The sequence below is a fragment of the Bos indicus x Bos taurus genome, unplaced genomic scaffold (assembly GCF_003369695.1).
Source record: "Bos indicus x Bos taurus breed Angus x Brahman F1 hybrid unplaced genomic scaffold, Bos_hybrid_MaternalHap_v2.0 SuperScaffold_100190, whole genome shotgun sequence".
NCBI classification, from domain to species: domain Eukaryota; kingdom Metazoa; phylum Chordata; class Mammalia; order Artiodactyla; family Bovidae; genus Bos; species Bos indicus x Bos taurus.
In genome coordinates this window covers 481,263-492,757 of record NW_020867075.1, presented here as the reverse complement: position 1 = coordinate 492,757, position 11,495 = coordinate 481,263, and the positions used below count along the sequence as shown (strand labels likewise).

At 39.6% G+C, this 11,495-nt stretch overlaps 1 pseudogene across 1 annotated transcript; it reads right to left on the bottom strand.

Annotated features, from left to right (window-relative positions):
* Positions 1–1,009: 1,009 nt before the first annotated feature.
* On the bottom strand, positions 1,010–11,272 carry LOC113888473 (annotated as a pseudogene). The gene is made up of 5 exons (XR_003509983.1): positions 11,056–11,272; positions 10,149–10,292; positions 5,362–5,480; positions 3,558–3,661; positions 1,010–2,862 (listed from the first exon to the last, which is right to left on the bottom strand). The product of XR_003509983.1 is annotated as a mitotic spindle assembly checkpoint protein MAD2A-like (transcript).
* Positions 11,273–11,495: the final 223 nt, after the last annotated feature.

Below are 11,495 nucleotides of genomic sequence, written 5' to 3'. Positions count from 1 at the left end.
GTCCTATCCTCCACTGTGTCCTGGAGTTTGCCCATATTCATGTCCATTGATTCAGTGATGTTACCTAACCATCTCGTCCTCTGCTGCCCTCTTCTCTTTCTGCCTTCAGTATTTCCCAGCATCAGGGTCTTTTCCAACGTGTCAGCTCTTCGCATCAGGTGGCCAAAGTACTGGAGCTTCAGCTTCAGCGTCAGACCTTCTAATGAATATTCAGGGTTGATTTCCTTTAGGATTGACTGGCTTGACCTGCTTCCAGTCCAAGGGACTCTCAGGTCTTCTCTAGCACCACAGTTCAAAACATCAATTCTTCCGTGCTCAGCCTTCTTCACAGTCCAACTCTCATATCCATACATGACTACTGGAAAAACCATAGCCTCAACTAGACGGACCTTTGTTGTCAAAGTAATGTCTCTGCTTTTGAATATGCTGTCTAGGTTGGTCATAACTTTTCTTCCAAGGAGTAAGCATCTTTTAATTTCATGGCTGCAATCACCATCTGCAGTGATTTTGGAGCCCCCAAAAATAAAGTCAGCCACTGTGTCCACATCTATTTGCCATGAAGTGATGGGACTGGATGCCATCATCTTAATTTCTGAATGTTGAGCTTTAAAGCCAACTTTTTCACTCTCCTTTTTCACTTTCATCAAGAGTCACATCTTTTCTTCCAAGGAGCAAGTGTCATTTAATTTCATGGTTGCAGTCATCATCCACAGCAATTTTGGAGCCCGATAAAATCTGTCACTGCTTCCACCTTTTCCCTATTTGCTGTAAAGTGATGGACCAGATGCCATGATCTTTGTTTTCTGAATATTGAGTTTTGACCATCCCTAAATCAACACAATTTCCACTTCTACATAACTGCTTTTCTTATTCAGGAAAAAAAGACATGGGTGGACCTAAGTTAGATACTTTCAGCTCCTCTCTGGGGATGGCTTTTACAGCAGTATACATGATACCCATCATCAAAGACTGGTACCTATTTGTCCAGCAGCACCAAGAGATGAAAGAATGCAAGACATCGCCCTTTATTCTCAACAAGCACCCAGCTGGATCAGAGAAAGATTATTCCAAGTGAAATAACACAAACACACAATGAAATAAACCTCTTTGGTTACTTTATGGTCCTTTGTCATATACTTTCCTCTCCTTCATAAGATCTCAAGCTTTAGAAAGGCCAGGACTTTGTTTCATTCTTCGTAATACTTGGCATGCAGTATTCTTTTTCTGCACAGTAATAGATGCTCATTATGTAATTTTTGAATGAATGGATACAGATTATGTATATTTACTTAACAGTGGAGGTTGAATGAATACATATAAAGATCTTAAAACAGTGTCTGCTACTACATACTTAAAAAAATGAATTATTACAAAATGAGCTAAGATTTAGTATAGAGATTAGAAAGCAATTTTTGTAAGTTTGCCTTAAACTGACTCTGGAAAAATAGGTGGGAACTGAAAGAACATACCTGATGAGAGTATTAATGAAGGCACAGGCAGAGGAATAAACATAATGTTTAAGTATACAGCTGACCTTTGAACAACACTTTGAATTGTGCAGGTCCACTTATATTTGGCTATTTTTCAATAGTAAATACTATAGTACCACATGACCCATGGTTGGTTGAATCCATGGGTTTGGGGTGACCACAGATATGAAGGGCTGGCTATAAGTTTTACTGGGATTTTCAATTGCTTAGAGGGTCAGTGTTCCAACCCCCATGTTGTTCAAGGGTCACTGATAATAAACCTAAGAGCACAGAAAGGTTGTATACAATCTAACATTTGCTAAACTCAATTAATTCCAAGTGACATTTATCATTTTACATAAAGAACAATGTTGATTTTAAATCTACTGTTATAGGGTGAAGGAGGTTTCATAAAAGTTTGTCCAATAAATTGTAAGTACCTCAAGACTTACTCTACTTTGTATCCTTAGGCCCTCCCTACAATATAGTAGGCACAAGAAATAATATGCCGTACTGAATCCATAATAACTACGTAACTGTATCAATACACCAATATAAAAGATTTAATACAAATTTAAAACATACACATTTAACTTTATTTCATCATTGCCATTTAAAGCTTGATTTTATAAAACATAAAAGACATTCTTAAGAGTTCTGTATCACAACAATTTGAAAAGTGGGAATATCCACAGCTTTATAGACTCAAGTTACATAAATTAAACTCAAATAATTGGACATTTTTTCAATACAGAAACTATACAAATGAAATAAATGACAAGAGAATGCAATAGGAGAAATATGTCACTACTTATGGACTATCATTAGTTACTTTCAGGATGTAAATGAAGATTCTGAATATTCATATTTCTTTTGTTCTATTTCATATTTAAATATTTCTCTACATTCTGAGTCAAGCTACTTGACCAAAAGTCTGATTTAGAAAGGCATTTAGCAAAAGTTTTTCCACCTATGGTTACTACCTCCAAAGGAAGTAACACTGCAGTACTGATGCAATCTGTGCAGTAACTTATGTCAACCCTCTGGAAAGTCAGATAGGTACCAAAAATGGAACAATTTTGCACAGATTCAGTTAAGTATCATGTTAAGTTTTCCTCATCTAAAAATTAACCAATGAAATAAAACATACCAACTACAGTTGATCTGGTAGGAAAACCACATTTGAGAGTTACAAGTACGTTATTGTCCATATCTCATCCTCAGTCATTGACAGGAATTGTGTAGGCTACCACGCTATTTACTTTGTGAATTGTAGTAGTAAATGAACGAAGACGAACTTCCTCAGAATTGGTAATGAACTGTGGTCCCGACTCTTCCCATTTTTCAGGTACAACCAGATCTTTGTCTGTACAAATAAGGAGATCAAATGAACCTAAATTGGAGATAAAATCATTAAAGTACATTATTTTTTTCCAAAGTAGAAGAACCGTCCTTGTCTCTCTCACATTTTGAACCACCCACGGTATTAGAAAAGATAGTTTAGCCTGGTCTGTAATGACTAGTCAATTGCTTTTTCTCCACAGAAAGTTACTGTATTACAGAAAATATTGTACTCCTTTTGCTTTATCTTATGAAAACTTCAAGTTTGCTTTTTTTTTTTTTTTTAAAGAGAAAACCATTATCTGCAGAAAGTATGGAGTCAATCACACAGGACAGCATAAAGGCAACCTGAAGGAAAGCTAACATCTGGGCTCTATGACTGATGTAGCCTGGGGCCTAGAGCAGTGTCTCGCATATAGTAGGCATTCGGGAAATATCTGATAAGGTAGAAAAGCAAGACAGTTATGGCTAGCCTTAAAAATATACATAAAAAATTAAGATAACGAATGGGATTACATTAAGACATTCAAGAATGAATACTGTGGAATACTTTGATTCCTTTCCTTTTCAGAATTTCCAAATTTCTAGAATGCATATAACACTACTTCTGCTTTATAATGGGTTTTTCATTTTTACTATGTAATATTAATAATTAAGAAAAAATTAATAAAGGGCTTATTCTTAAAATAGTAGCTTAGTCTTTTCCCTGACAAATTTTAAGTCAATGTGAAGTTGTATAATACTTACAAGAAACTTCCAACAGTGGCAGAAATGTTACTGTAGCTGTGATCTGTCTGACCACTGAACAGATTTCATCTTGGATAGCTTTCTGAAACTTTTCTCTGGGTGCACTATTGAAGAAACCAAATCAATTTAAGTGTTAACAAATTATTTAAAACACTGGTAAGACTGATCAAATGTTTCCAAGATCAAATAATTAATACATTAAAATGGATTTTTTTTTGTAAGTTATAAGTATATCATTAGGGTCTATATACCACAAGAGGCATATGCATTTTTATTATTTCATTTATCATTCCAGTCATTTTCTAGGGGTGGTCTTAAAATCAGGTTATTTGGTATCAGGTAATCAGAAAACTGGCCAAGTGCTTCAAGTTAGGAAAACTACAGCACCTTTCAAAAAATGAAAATAATATCTAAAATATTTTGTTGGTACATTTTTCGTAATGCTTAATTCCCTACTGCCTCAAATAAGAAATTACATTAAATATCAAATTATTTTTATAAGTTAAAAATTTCCTAAAATAAACCAAAGGCTTCAGAAGCAAACTACATTTCATTATGAAAAATGATTCTGAATTTACCAGTAAGCAAGCCTAGGACAATGCTAGACATGATCATATAAGCATTTCCCATTCACGTGGTCTGGAAACTTTTTTATGAAGTGTCTTAGAAAATTTAGGGCATTCAATGAAATACAATAGAGCTGAATCTTAGGCTTGGGGAATCTAGGATAACCCCTGATGGTTAAAAGTTCCTTTAAACAATTCACTAAACGGGCCACCAGGTACATACTACCATAAACACTGAAGGGTGAAATTCACCAATTTACTCTATAGGCAATTATGTTAAAAGTTCATTGTCTTATATAAGACAGTGAACTGTTCTTTGCCACAGGAGACTAAGGATCAAATGAAACATCCTAGCAATGGCACCCCACTCCAGTACTCTTGCCTGGGAAATCCCATGGATGGAGGAGCCTGGTAGGCTACAGTCCATGGGGTCACTAAGAGTCGGACACGACTGAGCGACTTCACTTTCACTTTTCACTTTCATGCATTGGAGAAGGAAATGGCAACCCACTCCAGTGTTCTTGCCTGGAGAATCCCAGGGACGGGGGAGCCTGGTGGGCTGCCGTCTGTGGGGTCGCACAGAGTTGGACACGACTGACGCGAATTAGCAGCAGCAGCCATTAAAAAGAATACATTTGAATCAGTTCTAACGAGGTGGATGAAACTGGAGCCTATTATACAGAGTGAAGTAAGCCAGAAAAACACCAATACCGTATACTAACGCATATATATGGAATTAGGAAGATGGTAACGATAACCCTGTATGCGAGACAGCAAAAGAGACACAGGTGTATAGAACAGTCTTTTGGACTCTGCGGGAGAGGGAGAGGGTGGGATGATTTGGGAGAATGGCATTGAAACATGTATAATATCATATAAGAAACAAATCACCAGTCCAGGTTCGATGCAGGATACAGGATGCTCGGGGCTGGTGCACTGGGATGACCCAGAGGGATGGTGGGAGGGGGGTTCAGGATGGGGAACATGTGTGCACCCATGGAGGATTTCATGTTGATGTATGGCAAAACCAATACAATACAGTAATTACTTTACTATTGTATTGTATACAATAGTAAAGTAATTAGCCTCCAATTAAAATAAATTAATTTATATTTAAAAAAATAAACATCCTAGAAAAAAATTGTACTCTATATGAAACTTGTTCAATATAATTAGAACTCATTTGGTAAAGAAAATAAATTTTAAAACATATGAAAATGGAAGTAGTTCCTACTTACCTATCATCTTTTACATCTTATGAACTCAATATCAAACTGCCATCTTTCAAGGACCTCTCCACTTTCAATGTTTGAGATGACTACCACCAGTTTCTGAACTGAACACTGGTATAACTATTCTGCAATACACAAAACAAGGCATCTCTTTTAGTTTACTGCATTACAAAGCAACTCTCCTCTCACAATGAACTTCCTATCCTCAGCAAATTTCTCCCACTGCTATTTTGGTTCTCCTCCAAATTGTGCAGAAAATTTGCCCCATCAATGGCCTAGCTCCCAATTTCAATTTCTCAGTATTTGTGCCAGGTATAGCACTGGGTGCTAAGACAGTGAACACGAGGTACTTCCATCCTAATCCAAAGGAAGGGTGAAGGAGATGTCATTAAGCTAATTACAACAATAAATGTGAAATTATAACTGCTGTAACTGCTATGATGCTGCAGTTTTCTATGACATAATAGTGGTTACCTATGATGGTGCAACATATACTACAATTAAAGCAGAGAATAGGAAATTCTGACTGAGTGGGGTTTGAGTTTTGTTCTAAGAGACAACAATATACATATGCAAAACAGGGAAGAGGGTATAGGTTTTAAAATATGAAATGATGGATTTATGTTGGCGGTGTGAGGTTTTAGTTGTGGCACGTGGGATCTCCCTGCTAAAGCTATAGGTCTTGGACTCAAAACAGAGCACTGGATCAGAGGACTGAAAGGAGGCCAATACAACTGCAATTTAAGAAAGGGAGGATGAACAAGGCTGGTCTGACAAGAATAATGGGCCGGACCACACAAGGTCATGAGTGCCAAATTAAAGATGTTACACTATAAGAACTAAGGAGGTCATTACTGTGTTTGAAGCAGAGTATGATGTGACTCAAGTTGTATTTGAAAACTATCCTTCTGGATGTGATGTAGAAAGTAAACTGGAAGTAAACAGGGGATCTAGGGCACTAATTCATGAATAACTCAAGCAAGAGCGAATAAAGACTTAGAGAAAGATATACTGGTAGAGATGGAGCAGTAGATAGATTCAAGAGATTTCATGGTTAAAACTGCTAAGATTTATGGGATTACTTCAGGGTAAGGAAGAGGAATGAATCAGGGATAGCTCCCAAGTTTCTGATTATATCAGTAATCAGATGGTTGATCCAGTCACCAAGAGGAAAGAGAACTGAAATGGAGATGATCCTAAATTCAGTTTTTAATACACCGAGTGTGAAGCGGTATATTATATAGCTGCATAAAGACATTAAGGGAGTCACTCAATATATGAGCCAAGAGTTAGGAGAGGCTTTGGTTACATATTGGTTCATGAGTCAGATACAAAAGTTGTTACTAGAATTATGTATGTACATGTAAGAGGTCAACTAGAGAGAGATTACTGTTAAGAGGGCCTCAGACTGAGCCCTCAATCTTAGAAACTGAGAATATTTTATTCAGGAATCAGCAGGTTTTTTTTTTTTAAAGAGATAGAAAATATTTTAGAAATATTGAAGGCTTTGGGTCACCTACGTAGCATAGTCTTCTTTAAAATGCAATATTCTTAGCTTGCAAGCAGTACAAAATAAGCCACTTGCTGGATCTGGCCTGTTGGCCTTGCTCACTCCTGGCATATGTGAACAACTTTTATCAGCTTACCTGTGAAAAAGAGATTGAGTGGTAATTTGAAGATATGGGGAAGTTGGTGATTTTTTTCTCTCTTAAAAATGGAAATGAAACCAATGGGAAAAATCCAAATGGAAACAAAGAAATTGACAACATAAGAGAGAGGAAATAGAGTGTTTTGCCTGTGTTCTCCTCTAGGAGTTTTATAGTTTCTGGTCTTACGTTGAGATCTTTAATCCATTTTGAGTTTATTTTTGTATATGGTGTTAGAAAGTGTTCTAGTTTCATTCTTTTACAAGTGGGTGACCAGATTTCCCAGCACCACTTGTTAAAGAGATTGTCTTTAATCCATTGTATATTCTTGCCTCCTTTGTCAAAGATAAGGTGTCCATATGTGCGTGGATTTATCTCTGGGCTTTCTATTTTGTTCCATTGATCTATATTTCTGTCTTTGTGCCAGTACCATACTGTCTTGATAACTGTGGCTTTGTAGTAGAGCCTGAAGTCAGGTAGGTTGATTCCTCCAGTTCCATTTTTCTTTCTCAAGATCGCTTTGGCTATTCGAGGTTTTTTGTATTTCCATACAAATTGTGAAATTATTTGTTCTAGCTCTGTGAAGAATACTGTTGGTAACTTAACACTCTCTGACATACATCACAGCAGGATCCTCTATGACCCACCTCCCAGAATATTGGAAATAAAAGCAAAAATAAACAAATGGGACCTAATTAAACTTAAAAGCTTCTGCACATCAAAGGAAACTATTAGCAAGGTGAAAAGGCAGCCTTCAGAATGGGAGAAAATAATAGCAAATGAAGCAACCGACAAACAACTAATCTCAAAAATATACAAGCAACTCCTCCAGCTAAACTCCAGAAAAATAAATGACCCAATCAAAAAATGGGCCAAAGATCTAAATAGACATTTCTCCCAAGAAGACATACAGATGGCTAACAAACACATGAAAAGATGCTCAACATCACTCATTATCAGAGAAATGCAAATCAAAACCACTATGAGATACCATTTCACACCAGTCAGAATGGCTGCGATCCAAAAGTCTACAAATAATAAATGCTGGAGAGGGTGTGGAGAAAAAGGAACCCTCTTACACTGTTGGTGGGAATGCAAACTAGTACAGCCACTATGGAGAACAGTGTGGAGATTCCTTAAAAAACTGGAAATAGAACTGCCTTATGATCCAGCAATCCCACTGCTGGGCATACACACTGAGGAAACCAGAAGGGAAAGAGACACGTGTACCCCAATGTTCATCGCAGCACTGTTTATAATAGCCAGGACATGGAAGCAACCTAGATGTCCATCAGCAGATGAATGGATAAGAAAGCAGTGGTACATATACACAATGGAGTATTACTCAGCCATTAAAAAGAATACATTTGAATCAGTTCTAATGAGGTGGATGAAACTGGAGCCTATTATACAGAGTGAAGTAAGCCAGAAGGACAAACACCAATACAGTATACTAACACATATATATGGAATTTAGAAAGATGGTAACGATAACCCTGTATACGAGACAGCAAAAGAGACACTGATGTATAGAACAGGCTTATGGACTCTGTGGGAGAGGGAGAGGGTGGCAAGATTTGGGAGAATGGCATTGAAACATGTGAAATGTCATGTATGAAACGAGATACCAGTCCAGGTTCAATGCACGATGCTGGATGCTTGGGGCTGGTGCACTGGGACGACCCAGAGGGATGGGATGGGGAGGGAGGAGGGAGGAGGGTTCAGGATGGGGAACACATGTATAATTTTTTTTTAATTAAAAAAAAAAAAAAAGAGAGAGAGGAAATAGGGTAAAGTTCCTAAGGCTAGAGAAGTGGAATTTAAAAGACTGAATCGTTTGCCTGTAAAGCATTTCCTCCATTTTAACTAAAAGGGAGAAATTAAGTAGGAAAGTGTAGATACATCTGACAAGAAATGTTATTGGTCTCAAAGGACACAAACCAAAAACCAGTAACTTAGGCAAGGCTGGCTTGCTACTTCTTCAGATTAAGATGAAGATATACATCCATAGTTGCCTAGAGGTTCCATAGCAAACAATCTGAGTGCAGCCGTAGGAATGACTATGGGTGGCTTAGCTCTGAAGTTAATGAAAACGCAATGATGTAATCTGAAAATGAAGCTAGTTGAAACAACAAAAGTGATTCAGGAATTTTAAAGTAAAAAAAAAAAAAATGCGGCTGTAGTATTTTTAGAACTAGTATTTTGGAAGATCTAATGAGCAGAAAGGGAGAAACATCTTACAACACAGAGAAATTAGAAATGAGAATCCTAAGTGGAGAGAAATATGAAAAAGAAACTAGTAGACATTCTAGAAATAAAAGGAATAGATGGAGCATACTGATCCAACAATACTGCAACTCCTTGAGCTAAAAGAAGAAAATGAGTGTGCAGACAGAAAAGGCTTACTGACTCACAGGCATGATTAAAAAAAAAAAAGACAAATGGAAACAGGTGAAAAATAAGAAAATTCCAATGAGTGCTGTTATTTAGTAGTTCCTTCTTCTTAAAGTTTAGTTCCCTAAGTTGAATCTGATTTTAGTTCCTTCATCTTAATATATATAATGATGGCTTTAGACTCCAAGCAGCTACAAAAAATATATGCAGTGGATTTTTCTCAGATAACGAATGCCATCATAATTACATAAAACTCCAATGTGTTCTATCATCCCCGAAGGAGTTGATGGAGATTGTTTTGTTAAGTCATATCAGATGCCGAACCTTAAAATATTCAGCCTACTCAAAAGTGGAGGAAGGGTGGGAATTCTTTCAATTTGTATGTTATTTGCTTCCCTCCCAAACTGTATCGGAGATGGTAGTGCGGTTTACACTACCCTGTACAGAGCTGAAAAATGACCGCCAAGAAACTAGAAAATGTGGATCGTAGGTGTGCTGGTATCCAACTCTTTACAACCCAATGGACTGTAACCTGCCCGGCTCCTCTGTCCAGGGGATTATCCTGACAAGAATACTGGAGTGAGTTGGCATTTCCTCTTCAAGGGGATCTTCCAGACTCAGGATGGAACCTGGGTCTTCTGTGTCTCCTACATTGGCAGGTGGATTCTTTACCACTGAGTCACCTGGGAAGCCCGAGGATCCTATTAACATTAAGGCCTGCAAAACTCAAAACTGTGTCCAACAATAAAATACCTTTTAGTTGATCCACATTATTTAGGTATTTTATGAGCTCAGGATCAGTAGTTACAAGCAAGGTGAGTCCATATTTCTGCACCCGAGTAAAGGTTTCCGATGGATATAAGCCACGCTGATATAAAATACTGTTGATGCCAAATGCTGAAAACATAAATATTAAAGTCATCATCACGTTGTAACTTCAGGGAAAATAAAGCATATGTAGATGGGGCTATGGTTTCATTAATAGTGTAAAGTTATAAATGTCTAAACACGTGTTTGTGTTTTGCTGAAAGCCGAGTAGGTACAAAGTGGCATTAAAAAAAATCCTTAAAATCTTGCGTCTAAGTGATAGCTGCATTTATGTGGCAACAGAAGGAAAATGCCAAACTGCACTAATCTACCAATGCCAAATTCCATTTCATTGTAAAACAAGTCCAAATGCCTATTTTATGATTAGAGGGTGTCAAAACAGGCAACTGACAGATGGGTACCAAGCCCAGGCAGGCCTCTCCCCGTCTCTCTTTCCTCCTCTTATCCTCACCAGTCTTGCCAGGTTCTGTCAGCAAGTACACCTGGCCGAGCTCAGAACAGCTCTTCCCGAAGTCTAGCCCGTCACGGTCCACCCGCGAGGCCACTCGCCGTTGGGGGCGGGGGGTGTGGGAGGAGCTCTGCATTGGAAAGAAACGCTCCCGCAAAGGGGCCCCCCCGCAAGGCGGGCCCCTGCAGCGCCCGGGCCGCCTCCTCTGCCGGAAGCAACACGAGCGGAGGCGGCGCCCGCCGCCCCACTTCCTGATCCCTCCTGCCGGCACCGGAGGCCGCGGTACAAGGGCCGGGATTCGGGGCCGCTCCGGCCGAGCCGCGGGCCTGCGGGCGGCCTGCGCTCGGCTCTCCCCGCCCTCCGCCTCGCACGAGGAGAACTTACAGAAGAACTCGGCCACGATCTCGGCGCTCCCGCGCAAGGTGATGCCTTGCTCCCGGGAGAGCTGCAGCGCCATGGCCAGGCCCACGGATGACGGTACACGTTTCCACCCAGCAGACAGCGACGCCAGGGGCTTCCGGAGCAGTTCCCCGCCACTCGTTTCAAAAGGAACGACGCAGGACGCCGTCGCGCCCTTTGCGCAGGCGCGGAGCGCGTCTAGACCCCTCCCGTCGTGTCCTTTGCGCAGGCGCGAAGTGCCTCTAGACCCCGCCCTGCGCGGCCGTGTCCTGCAGGTTCTCTCGGCCCCTGCGGGAGTGGCGGTTCGCGCAGGCGCAGTGGAGAGGCGTGGCGGCGCCGTTCCCGGGTGGTGACACCTGGCCGGGTTCCTGCTGTAGTTATTGGCGGGCTGGCGGCTAGAGGGGAAGACGGTAGGTCCAGGTTTT